Genomic DNA, 14,284 nt, shown 5'->3' with positions numbered 1-14,284 from the left:
ATGTTCAATATTGCCTTTCATACCTTTTGAAAATCTGTTACGGGTGAGAAAAAAGGGAGGAGTATGGGGGAGGGGTGTGTGTGTGTGTGTGTGTGTGTAAGTGTGTGTGTGTGTGTATGTTTGTGTGTGTGTGTTTGTGTGTGTGTGTGTTTTAGAGGAAAAACAAACAAACTAACAACGGATAACAAAATAGTAAGCTGCCTTTTCAAATGACATAAATTATATCACATTTTCCTTCTAAATGTAAAAGCAAGCAACACCAGCCACAAAAACACCGTGTTCGGGCCACGGTTGACCAACAATGTTTGTAAGGCCGAAATCAATCAGAACTCATTCAATGAACCATGACAAATGGTCCAACAAGATTGTGGTCTATTGACCTGGTGGTCTAACGGTAGGCACAATGAAGGGTATAGGCAACGGTTAAGAATAGATCGCACCCCGTTTTACCCGTTCAGCCAACCGAATCCACTTTCACTTTTAAAATGGCTGTCAGCGAAAAGTCACTCGGCGCTATCGAGAGACACGATCAGATAGTTAGCCAGTGAATCACAAACGGGACAATGGAGGGATGGCTTTTAATCAAGGTAGTCACATGTCAAATAGAAGGTAAAGAGAAAAGCGACTGACACTCCTTCGTTAAAAGATCGCCCTGATAGAAGTGTCCATCCATCTATTTTGTCGTGGGGTGAGTGAGCTGAACATGTGTGGGAACATTCGTTTTGCTCTTGTTTTCCGGTTGTGAATATTTGTGTGGTTACTGGTTAGTGTTTTTTTTTTATATAAATATATTTTACGTCCTGATTTATTTGTGTTTATCTTTTCTTTTTTTGTCCCCTTTCTATCTTAAAAAAACCAAAAAAACTCTTCACTACTCTTACATGTACAATTGGAAGTATAATGTTTTGGCAGTTGTTTTTTGTTACTTTCGTTTGTTTCGCGTTTTTGTTTGTTCGTGTTTGGTGTTTTTTGTTTTGTTGGATTTGTGCGTGCAATTTACTAGTTGTCCAATAAAACGGAAATCACGAAATCTTCAGATTACTTCGATAGTTATTGAATTACCTACCACAGGCAATGCTTTCTTTCCAATATTTCATTCGATTGGACGATAAATGCCCATCAGTACAAAATATGTGCCTCAAATAACTGAATCTGAGGCGGATATCAATGAGAAAAGGGCCACTTCTTTAACATGATGACTATAAAGGTGTGGTACAAGCCTATAGAAACTCCGCGGCTGTCGTCACGTTGTCGATAACTATAGACTCTTTTTCTGTCGTCCCCCAGTAAATTGAAAACCATCAACAGCTTGGCGTTTCAGTTGTACTCCCGTGACATTGTCGACCAGTCCTCTGAATACCTTGACCCGTTCGGCGGCCACCCGTGTGACTACCCATGAAATGTAAGATTTATTTTACCTGTGATGAAAAGTATCGCTCCCCGAAAATTAATTTTTGGGCTTAGTGTGGAGACGAAATGAGTAAAGGGAGGAGAGGGCGGAGATAGACTGCAAATACAAAGAGGAGGGGTGAGTCAGGGAGACGGGGGAGGGGTGTGTCAAAATGGTAGCTGGCGTGGAGGTGTGTGTGTGTGTGTGTGTGTGTGAGAGAGAGAGAGAGATAGAGAGAGAGAGAGAGAGAGAGAAAGGGAGAGAGAGAGAGAGAGAAAGGGAGAGATAGAGAGAGAGATAGAGAGAGAGCGAATTAGAGAGAGAGAAATGGAAAGAGAGAGAGAGCGAAAGAGAGAGCGAAAGAGAGAGAGAGAGAGAGAGAGAGAGAGAGAGAGAGAGAGAGAGAGAGAGAGAGAGAGAGAGAGAGAGAGAGAGAGAGAGAGAGAGAGAGAGAGAGAGAGAGAGAGAGAGAGAGAGAGAGAGAGAGAGAGAGAGAGAGAGAGAGAGAGAGAGAAGGGAGGGTGGTTCTTTACTACGTTCTTTTGTTTCGTTTGATAGGTTAAAACTTGCCACACATGAACTACAAGAAACTTGTTCTTCTTTTAAAGAACGTATTCCCAACTGCACCTATTATTTCAAGATACATACCAGTAACACACTGTGCAGCAATAAGTCTATAAAACACATCAGAAAGCCTGCGTCCCCAAAACCCAAAGAACGCTATGGAAGCGATACATTATTAGACCCAAAGGAAGCAGAAGAACGAGCGCTAAAGGACAGCACCTTCCAAGGGATGAAAGAATGAAGAAGGAAAGGGATACTGATTGACACCAAGCCCCAGGTCTTCCCACCAGGCCAAAGGGAATGAATCGCAGCGCGAGAACTGTGGCGGCACGCTTGTGGTTAAAGTAAGAATTATACGGAGAACAAGGTGAAATTAGCTTTTACTAGTTTACTGTGCGTGGAAGTACACTATCGATGTTGTGTATGCACAGTGGGCATGTTTGATGCATGTTGTTGTTGTTGAAGACACGAGTGGCTTTTCAAGATTGTTTTAACCCAACATTGCAGACATTCAGCGTGTTGATTGTTGGTATGTGTCCAAATGGAATAATAGTCGCACCCAATGTAAAGGTCTGGCCAGATCTGAAATGGTGAGTGGAACTTTACGTTTACACACAAAGGAGTGTACCTTTAACGTTGCTAAGTTGCTTGCGTGCGTGCTTGGTTGATTGATACTGACCCTTCTGGTGACATTCTCACTCTTTAAACATCAACCTTTAGCGAGAGAGAGAGAGAGAGAGAGAGAGAGAGAGAGAGAGAGAGAGAGAGAGAGAGAGAGAGAGAGAGAAAGATATAAAAGAGAGAGAGAGCAAGAGAGAGAGAGAGAGAGAGAGAGAGAGAGAGAGAAAAAAAAGAGAGAGAGAGCGAGAGAGAAGAGAGAGAGAGAATGAGAGAGAGTGTGTGTGATACCTGTTCTTATCAGAAATGATTATTACTTTCTTTTAGAAATAAAACCTATGCTGCTTGGGTTGGATTGCATTTTATTCAAATTGCCTCCACGTCAGCCTTTGTATTGGCGTAATGGTAAAACTAGCTCGATGTTTACTCGCGTCTTCTGTCAGATTGTTTGGTTTCAAACTTTGGTGACATACAGTAGATTATAGTTATAAAGCTTTAGTTACTCGCAGAGATGTTCGGAATACAACTCTATCTACTGCTAATTGAATCGCAGTAAATACAAGTATACTAATGGGTATTATGCTACATGGCGACATGATTCTTGATCTTGTTCGTGTTATTGTTCTCCACCTGCTCTATTAAAAGTTGAACAATACATCTTTGTAACTGGTCACGGTTGTCAACATTGGTGACAGCAATGTGGGTTTTTTCCCGTTTGATTTGTCCTTGGTTTTTAGTTTCGTCACTTTTGGCATCAGTGAGCCTCCATACCAAAAGTGTTCTCACGATGTTCAGGGGAATGAATAGCTGCACACTGTGATGAACGGGTCCCTGATAGGAAGACGGATGCAATTAGCGCCCTTTCGTGACCGAGTTGTCTTCTCTTTTGTACAGTTGTCGCCTCCCTTTGCTTCCCGTTAGCGTGACCTGTTATTCGATTTTCCCTCGCCCGCCCCCCTCTACACGCGCGTTTTGTTGGTGTATTTCGGGGGGCTGGGGCTGGTAGCTGGGGATGGGGAGGAGAGGGGGCGGGGAGAAGGGGGGGGGGGGAGGGGCAGTGTGTGTGTGTGTGTGTGAGTGTGTGTGTGTGTGTGTGTGTGTGAGTGTGTGTGTGAGTGTGTGTGTGTGTGTGTGTGTGTGTGTGTGTGAGAGAGAGGGAGATAGGGGGATGCATTCTATATGTGCGTCTGTGCATCTGCCCGTCTGTCTGACTGCCTGTGTCTGTGTCCATTCTTCTGTTTGCACGTGTGTCTATGTGTCTGACTCAACAGACTCTAGTGCCAAAGGTAGTCTCCATTATCCTGTCCGTATCAAGTTGGTGGGTGGATGGTTGTGGGCGGCTGTGGTGTAGTGTTATGTGTCCATGAGAGTATGCGCCAGGGTCATTCATTTGGTGTCCAGTTCTGTCCGGCAACAGTAGGGGGTAATGAGGTGGTACGGGTTCCCCTCTCTGGTCATTAAAGCCTGCACTGGCCAACACTGGTGCCAGGGCAGTAGTTGGCAACTGGCACGTGACTGCCGAGTAGTGGTTTGCCTGGTTGCATAGTAACTGTGTTATTAACCTCAGCTCAGTTTTTGTACACTTTTTTTAACTGGAAAATCAGAAGAGAAAAGAAATAAAGTTCTGACGTAACTAAATTTGACCTTTGCAAAACAAAATCACCTAAACGTGTGTGTGTTTTGCATGTTGCAATGGCCTCCAGTTTATTTGCAGGTGCGTTGGAAACAATCGACATGTGCAGCATTTTCAAAGACGACCAAGTCTTAACAGAGTCAAGAAATCCAACTATAGTTTCTGCCAGATAAAGAGTTGGGGTACCTACGGTAGACATAAACTGAGGTCTTGACATTTTTGTGTGACACTGTCAAACTTGGTAATCGAAAATACCATCAAGAGTCATTCTGTCTCCCCAAACTATGTCTCCAACTGTCTCCTTCGTCTGATACCTGATCCAGGAAAGCTTTGTAGTTGTCAGAAATTAGCGCCCATAACTGTCAGACGATATCTTTTCCTTTTGTGCACATTGGATTAGTTTTAACCCTTTTGACCCACGTCCTTTTGTAAGCCAAAAGCTCCTGGAAACGTAGAAATGAGGATGGATCGCTCAGGTAGCGTCCTTTGGCTTGCAATCATGCTGTGAATTGTATCGCTTATCTGTCAGATATTTGCACTTGGTGGTAACTACCTGGTCATTGGATACAGCTTAAAGGCACGTTTTCAATGAGAGTATGCGCATTAAAGCTGTGTGTTTGAAACATGAACAAGTTTTCGTTTAAGTTTTAAAATCCCTTTGCAGTTGTATTTAAAGTTGTAGACTATGTTTAGCTTCTACGAAGTAAATAAGATGAAAAGGTGATATTATTGTAGTTGGTTCTTGTCTCAAGAACGCAGGGGGTCATCCTTGACCGATCCATCTTTAATTTCATTATCTGTTTTATTCTCGGCTACCCCTTAAAAAAGGTAGGGAAGCTGTGGAAAGATCTGAATGACCAAGATGTTACTGTGATGTTGTATTGGGGGTTGGTTAGTGAATAAGTGAGTAAGTGAGTGAATGAGTGAGTGAGTAATGAGTGAGTGAGTGAGTGAGTGAGTTAGTTAGTTAGTTAATTAGTTTGTTAGTTAGTTAGTTAGTTAGTTAGTTAGTTAGTTAGTTAGTCGGTTAGTTAGTTAGTCAGTTAATAATTTAGTTAGTTTTAGTTTCTTAGTTAGTTAGTTAGTTGGTCATTCATTTCCACTTTCACGTGCTTATTTATTAATACAATCTTCCGAACCAAACGTGAAACACACAACTTGAAAACAAATGCAAGCTATATACAACGCGTTGACGCACTATCAAGAGGAACGGTAGTGGGAGTTTTACAGAACCGGAAGTCTGTCACTTCGGTCAACAAGAACTGAGCAACTTTCAGCTTTATTCTCTTTTTCTGTTTTGTTTTTACATTAAGAGTGCTTTGCTATTGGATGCTTACAAAATCGGAATTTTTAGAGCACAAGCACTTGTTTTTATTTTCCCGTCAGAAAGTGGAATGAAACACGCCATTTCAAGGAATGATCCTCAACAATTGTCTCTATGAACACGAGAGGGTAACAAATGAAACCAGACTGCTGGTTCGCGCTAACGGTGCCAACTTTTAGGTTTGCAAAATTTAAATTAAAAAAAAACAGGATTTTGTGTACAGTCTGTTTGCTTGTGTATATAGAAACCAGATGCTAGAGAGCAGCCGTCACATGAATTCTGTAGGTGTATTTATTATCTGGATTCCAATAATATTTTGTATGTTTTATATATATTTTTTTTATTCCGTTCTGTCTGTGCTGTATACAAACTATCCTATAGTCTTTATTACAGACTTGAAACTGTAGAGAAATGTTATAAATGAAGAACCTGTGAAAACATTGTCTTTGTGAGGATCCGTTTAAAAATTACCCTCTACCCCAATCGCGTGCAAATTCATGTACTCCAATAGCGGAACTGTTCAGACATTTACGAGCTATACATGGGGATTTTCATTACAGCTCCAATATTTGTACTGCGGACAGTTGGGGTATCTACGGTAGACGTAAACTGACAAGCTGGGATCCGTCTCGATTCAGACATTTGCACAGACACTTGCGGAAAGGGTGATAAATGTATGAGATGGGTGGGCGTGTGTGTTGCTCCAAAGGTGACGAGCGTTTTGACAGACCCATTTGCTTCATTTACATAAAGTATTAGAAACTCGAGGGTCTGCCGCCCGGTGAAGTGTAAGGTGATGACCGCCTGCTCTTCTTCTTTGTTTGAAGGGCACGATCTTATTATGTTTTTGCCAACACTTTTGTAAGCGCTGATTTTAATTGCATTTCATCAACCAACGTACACTTGCTAATGAATCCAAGAAGAATAGGAACAGAAAAAAAGCCACCGCTGTTTTTCTCTCTTCTTACCTTCTTTCTTTCTGTCTGTTTTTCTTTAATTCTTTCTTTCTTTCTTTCTTTCTTTCTTTCTTTCTTTCTTTCTTTCTTTCTTTCTTTCTTTCTTTCTTTCTTTCTTTCTTTCTTTTTTTGTTATTTTCTTTCTTTCTTTCTGTCTTTCTTTCTGTCTTTCTTTCTTTCTTTCTTTTTTTTTTCGTTCTGTTGTTCTTTCTTTCTTTCTTTCTTTTCTTTCTTTCTTTCTTTCGTTCTTTTGTTCTTTCTTTTTTTTTTCTTTCGTTCTTGTGTTCTTTCTTTCTTACTTTTTTTCTTCTGCACAATTGCACTTTTTATACTGGTAGAGTAAATGAACAAGAAAACAAACCAAGTTTCAGGGTTTACATGCACACAGCCACGCAGCAAACAACCATTTCCTTGCTACAATGGCGCGAACTTGCCTGTGACGATTTAGTTAGGGACAATCAGCTCTCTCTGTCGTCATGCTCGATTTAATTTTTGCACTTCTTAGGCTATTTAAAAATACACGTTTATTTGTCTGTTCAGTTCACTGCAAAATAGCGATAACAAAGACAAATGCAAAACATGTTTGTTTATGTTTGGCCATTCAGAAATGCAGTATAGAGCCAGATACCCAATCCTAAAGAAGGGGACGTAAGCAACTCCGTCAGTACAGCGAGACAGGTTCCCCGCCAGGGGCGCGAAAATAAGTGGTTGTTCACGGGACACGTCAAATGGACACCATCATCCGGGTCTTTCCGGCCAGTCATCGATGCACGCATATTGTAACACCGAGAACTTCTCCAGTCTGTACATCACGCCAACTAGGAATGTCCTGGGGGTGTGTGATATTCTAGAATTGCCGGCATGAATATAAGACCAGTCTTTGAGTAACCGGTAGCCGTAGAAATACGACCCTGCCACCTCCGTGATTCAACCTCATCCTCAATACGACTGTCTGTTACCAATTCAGAAAAGAGTGTAAATACGATATATATAATCACCCCCGCGAATACCCCCTAAAGAATACAGAAAACAATATTAGTCGGCGGAAAAAAAGGGTAGGGTATCCTGGCAGTAATGTAATTTCTTTTTATTTGGTCGCGGCCTTCAACACAACAACGAGACGCCTCTCAGCCAGGTATAGCAGGTATTGTCAGAACTCTCCCAGGAAAAAAGGCTCGGGGGGAGTTTTGCTGCTTATACGAAAAGAGGAGCTGCTGTTGACATGTTGTTGGGAGTGGGTATTGTCGTTCAATCTGACCCGGGTATTGTTGGTTCCCTAGTCTTCCGGGTATTGTTTACCTACCTGGGTTGGAAATGTATAGCTTAGACCCTGTGTGTCACACGCAAGACCCGCGCTTGAAATGCCAAGAGGAGTGGAATTCTGATCTAGATGCGATATGTCACGCGAAAACAAATCCAGGCCGTCGGTCGAGAAAATGGACTCTTTTTGGACTTTGACTTCCCTTGCTTTTGAAGGAGATTGGGGTTTGGGCCCCGTCACAAGGATGAAGCTTGCATGTGAAGGTATCTTGATCGTGATGCGATATGGTGTGAGGAAAACATCTCGCTGACGCCGACGATGTAAAGGTCATTTTATTTTGTCTAAGCGCCGACTGGTCACTTTTTTTTTAAAAGTCATTCTGTTTCTGTGACCTTTAAGAATAACCCCATGTCCCAGAACTTAATTAAATAAGTGTTATCAAGATCGGTATGCTTTACCTGTGTCTGAGACGTTGCTATGTGACTCAAAATATCAACCCAGGGCGAAGTGAAAGGCACTTCAACTGAAATGGGAGGAACAAGAATTTCGTTTCACACTTTAACTGTTCTCCATGTGTCAATGTATTTTTAAATTCAAGGGTTTCTAATGCTTAATTGAAACAAAATGAATACGCCATAAATAAAAACGATATTTAACCGAAACGTTTCTGTTCTGACAGGTTAAGTCTGATTGAAATTGGCATAGGTACCACATAAGGCAGATTTTGGGTAACAGATTTTGTTAGGTACGAATTTGTCGTTCTCAAATTTGTTAAAGAGTAATGTTTCATAGAAGACAATTTAATTGTCAAAGAAAAGGTCTGTCATATTCGATATAAAATGGGCGCCTGTTCCAGGACGAACGTAAAAGAAATGGGAAAACGAAACACAGACAACCTTAAAAGCAACACACAGCAGTAGTTTTGAGGCATCATTGACTTTATAAAAATAACTTTTTAGAAACTCGTTGCCTTGACCACAGTCAAAATGAAATTGTGCAGTGATGCTAGGATTTCCCCCAAAGGTCCTGCGTTTACCAAACCAGTTTATATGGACATGGATGCGTCCAAAATGAACTGCCTGACCTGGACACTGGGGTATCTTGTTGATTATGTTCTTGATGCCCATTAAACAGTCGTTCAGTGGCGCCGGTGGATTATCTCTTGCGGGTCAAATTGGCTGAGTTGCTGCTTGACTAATCTCGGTTAGCTTACACTTAGAAGGGTGTATGCATGTGTGTGTGTGTGTGTGTGTGTGTGTGTGTGTGTGTGTGTGTGTGTGTGTGTGTGTGTCTGTGTGTGTGTTTGTGTGAGTGTGTGTGTTTGTGTGTGTGTGTTCGTGTGTGTGTGTGTGTGTGTGTGTGTGTGTGTGTGTGTGTGTGTGTGTGTGTGTGTGTGCGTGTGTATGTATATGTATGTGTGTGTGTGTATGTCTGTCTGTCTGTCTGTCTGTCTGTCTATATGTCTGTTTGTCAGCCTGACTTAAACTTGAATATTGTGTAAACTTTACTAAAAATTATGTAAATAAAATAACAGCTGTTCAAGTAAGCTTGATTCTGCATAGCTGTGTACACGTTGTTATACATTTTATGTAACTGTCTTTCGTATGCGTCAAAGAATGTTTAACTGAAAACTAATAGAGTGGGTTTTTCTATATTTACCCACTTTGGATTAAAATACGCTGCATTGGTCGAACATTGGCTTTTCTTCTCAATGTACCTCGAAGGCCATTTAGCCAACACTTGCCCTCCTGGACAATTAAGCAATATAACCTGTGGCTGATGTGTGTGAAAACACCTCCGCGCGGAGGGGCTTTGCAGCCAGCGCAGTGAAGATTAAGAGGGACAATTTTCTCGGCTCGCGCGGCCGGCAGCAAGCACTATGTCTCTAGACTGAATAGCCCAGACTTACCTCGGAGTTTCTGCGGAATTTCCAATTGTGTCCACCGGCTGGACATTTAGCAACTTATTAACGAAAACAATTCAAAAAGCCGCGGCGAAAAACAGTCGGCCGAGCGATGTTTGACTGCTCCCAGACGCTGTTGACATGATCGGTACTCGCTATAGATTTCGTTTCAGTAATGTCCGGCAAAACGCCGGAAACCAATTTCAGGGAGGGAATGATTCTGCGCAGTCAATGGGTTGAATCAGGGACCCCCAAGACCATTTCACTCATTCCGGGGGTAGCAGTCATTTGTTCATTAGTAAGCAGCGAGTGTACTATTTAACCCGTTCTGAGGGACCCAGTGCGGGTTTCAACTACCTGTGAGGGTCGACTGTGCGTTAAAACTCTGGTCGGAAATGGTCCGTCAGTTAGTCGGTCTGGCTGTTTGTCTGTCTGTCAGTCTGCTTGTCTGTCTATTTTTCCGACTGTCCGTCTGGGCTTTGTTAATTAATCAATCAATGTGAAACATTTGGTGAAATAACGATCGTGTAGTGCTGCGTGCAAAAACTGGAGAGAAAAAACACCACCATGGACCAAAACTTGCCCCCCCCCCCCCCCTTCCCCCCTCCCAACCCAATTCGAAGAAAAGATTGCGATGAAGACAGGAAAGAGGAAACGAAAAAAAGGGAGAGAAAAAAGGAGACACAAACAAAGAGAAATAAGAAAAGAACGAAAAGGAGAAATGAAGGAATAAAACAGTAGGGAGGGGGGGGGGGGGGGTGTATAGAGATATATATCGAATACAAGGGGCAATAATCATGAAAGAAAGGAAAAAAAGAAAGATAGGCAGGGAAAAGCATTTAGAGACGAACATGAGAACGAAAAGACGGAGCAAAATGAAATAAAATTAAAGATGAAAAAAAAACACCAACCGGATTTTTGTTAAAAGGAAAGAAAAGCCAAAAACATTAATACAGCTACTCTATCATTAGACTGTGGTTAATGAGGTGGACACGTCTTTGGGGACCGCCTTAGTTCTAATGAAAACAGCAGCGTCGACTTTAAAGCTCTATTTTGCAAATAATCCTCCCCAATGCATGCATGTTTGAAATTGAGTTTCCCTTGAATTTGCTTTCTTTAAGGTCATCGCTTTCTTTTTCATTTTTGTATCTTTCATTACATTTAGTCAAGTTTTGACTAAATGTTTTAACATAGAGGGGGAATCGAGACGAGGATCTATGCCTATACAATTTTGCCAGGAAAGACCCTTTTGTCAATCGTGGGATCTTTAACGTGCACACCCCAATGTAGTGTACACGAAGGGACCTCGGTTTTTCGTCTCATCCGAAAGACTAGCACTTGAACCCACCACCTAGGTTAGGAAAGGGGGGAGAAAATTGCGGCCTGACCCAGGCCTGAACACGCAACCTCTCGCTTCCGAGCGCAAGTGCGTTACCACTCGGCCACCCAGTCCCGTCGTGGTGTATGTGTGTGTGTCTGTCTGTCTGTGCGTGTGTGTGTGTGTGTAGAGCGATTCAGACTAAGCCACTGGACCGATCTTTATGAAAGTTTACATGAGAGTTCCTGGGAATGATATCCCCGGACGTTTTTTTTCATTTTTTTGATAAATGTCTTTGATGACGTCATATCCGGCTTTTTGTAAAAGTTGAGGCGGCACTGTCACACCCTCATTTTTCAATCAAATGGATTGAAATTTTGGCCAAGCAATCTTCGACGAAGGCCGGACCTCGGTATTGCATTTCAGTTTGGTGGCTTAAAAATTAATTAATGACTTTGGTCATTAAAAATCTGAAAATTGTAAAAAAAAAAAATTTTATAAAACGATCCAAATTTACGTTCATCTTATTCTTCATCATTTCCTGATTCCAAAAACATATAAATATGTTATATTTCGATTAAAAACAAGCTCTGAAAATTAAAAATATAAAAATTATGATCAAAATTAAATTTTCGAAATCAATTTAAAAACTCTTTCATCTTATTTGTTGTCGGTTCCTGATTCCAAAAACATATAGATATGATATGTTTGGATTAAAAACAAGCTCAGAAAGTTAAAACGAAGAGAGGTACAGAAAAGCGTGCTATCCTTCTCAGCGCAACTACTACCCCGCTCTTCTTGTCAATTTCACTGCCTTTGCCACAAGCTGTGGACTGACGATGCTACGAGTATACGGTCTTGCTGAAAAATAGCAGTGCGTTCAGTTTCATTCTGTGAGTTCGACAGCTTGACTAAATGTTGTATTTTCGCCTTACGCGACTTGTTCTTTCTTCTTTCGCGTTCGCTTTTCATTCTTTCTTGTCCTTGGCCTTCCTTCTGTGTCTTTTTTCTGTGTTCTTTCTATTTTCATTTTTTTCTCCGTTTATCTTCTACCATTTCTTCATGAGGCCTTTCTGCCTTGTTTTCTTTCTCTTTGACATTTGTGTTTGTTCTTTGGGGCTACCGGTCCTCTTGGCTTGTCTTAGCTTTAGTTACTAGTTCGTGCATGCGTGTGTGCGTTCGCCTGTTAGCGTGTTCATCAATTTGTTTCTCTCAATTATTTTACACGTGTTTTGTTGTTGTTGTCTTTTATTCTTTTTGTTTGTTGTTGTTGTGATTCGTGTGGTCAACCGCGCGAGTGCAGTACATTGTTGGGACAAAATATGCTAGCTGAGAGATATAATATTCCTTCTTCACTGAACACTCGTTCAAAGAACTGTCGGCATACCATAATTATGGGACCAAGGCCTCAGTATCGAACTTATCATCACCGACTTTGCTTGGCTCGCGCCTATCCCCGCCCTCAAGCTATGTGCGGCATGGACAATGCATTGACTCATTTTCAATTGCAAACCCCACCCTGTTAAAAGCGTGGGCATTTTACCTGCGGCAACAGTACCCGGTTGAAAAGGTCCGGGCGGCATGATCAAGTGATCTACGATCAAATGACCAAGCCCCCCATGCCCAAACTCATCTTTTTACTTCGTGTTCGATAGGGCATGCTAACGAGAAAAGCCCGGCGTGATGTGTAACACATGCAGAGGTGCTGATTGCAAAAAAGCATCCAGGTCTTGTTGATTGTCAAAGAAGTGGACAGTAATGTGTAGTGTGTGTTTATATCTACTTTTACCAAGTTTTGAGAGGAATAAGATAACATGTTCTGTTTTGATAAAACAGTGTTAAACCGTGACAATATAGCAACATATTCCCTCAAGCTCCGATTTATTCCGCCTCCAAGGGTTATCTTTTTCATTTCCGAGGAAAAACTAAATCTTCAAGTAGTCATTCCGTGAGTACAAGTCATTTACAGAATCCTCTGATTGATTGATTAACTAAAATTACTGTCCACAGTTATAGTAACTATTACGGACACGATGGGGTTATACACTAAATAATTCCCTCTACTACACGTACTTGTAGTAGCGTACCAGGACCCTTCCTCGGGTATTGTCAGCCCAAAGGTCCCAGTCTAACAAAATAAAAGTAAATGTAAATATACGCTAAATAATCGTTTATAAATGTAAACATCCGCTAAATATTCCCCTATACTACACGTACTTGTAGTGGCGCACCTGCCCCCTTCCTCGGGTATTGTCAGTCCAAAATGTCCCAGCCTACAGGCCCACATTCGCCTACCTGAGCGGCGCGTCTCACAAAAGTAGCACCTGGGAAAGGCGGGGCTAACGGTCAAGCGACCGACCAGTGACCGACGACAAGGCGTCAAGGCGTGAGGGCCAGCGGAGACTCTTCAGTGTTGATCAAGAGGTGTTTTTGTTTGCCCCCTCTCACCGCGCGAGTGACAATGCGGGCACACGTGTGTGTGTATACGGGACCAAGGATAAGAGAGACCACATTCATTCATTCAATCGCTTTCGGGAGAGCTGCGTGCGTGTGTGTGTGTGGGTCCCAGTGTGCGTGGTGGTAGTACATGTGCGCAGGATTATCATTGTCGCGCAGTCAACTGGTAGACTCTTCTTGCTTCAACATCTGGGATCAGTGTCTTCCAACATGCGGAGGAATTGACTTATGCTTCTCTCCTGTCTGTGATTATTATTCTGGAGTGTGGTTTTCAATACTTAAAAAAAAAAAAAAAGAAGGGCTGAATTATTTATGCGAAGCAGGAAGGATACGATATAGTCACGTCTTAGAATGGCCTTTGAATATAAAGTATGGTGTAAATCGTGACTTTTCACATGACAGATCAGTTTTTAGATGTGAAGGATCTCGGTTCGAGATGTGAAGAATTCTTTTGGTAGAAAATCTGTGTGTTGGCATCATTACAAGCTTTTCGTGAATTTTGGACTGGATTTTGTGAGGCTAAACAAAACTACATTGGATACTTGGACATCATAATATTTATTTAGCAGGTATGTAGTGCTACGTTAATATATTCTTATTAAACACACACACACACACACACACACACACACACATGCTCGGACGCACGCACGCACGCACGCACACACACACACACACACACACACACACACACACACACACACACACACGCACGAACGCACACACACACACACACACACATACACACACACACACACACACACGCTCGCACTTACGTACGCACGCACGCACACACACACACACACACACACACACACACACACACACACACACACACACACACATACACACACACACAC

Source organism: Littorina saxatilis, unplaced genomic scaffold, assembly GCF_037325665.1.
Source record: "Littorina saxatilis isolate snail1 unplaced genomic scaffold, US_GU_Lsax_2.0 scaffold_718, whole genome shotgun sequence".
Taxonomy (NCBI): Eukaryota; Metazoa; Mollusca; class Gastropoda; order Littorinimorpha; family Littorinidae; genus Littorina; species Littorina saxatilis.
This window is presented reverse-complemented; position numbering follows the sequence as displayed.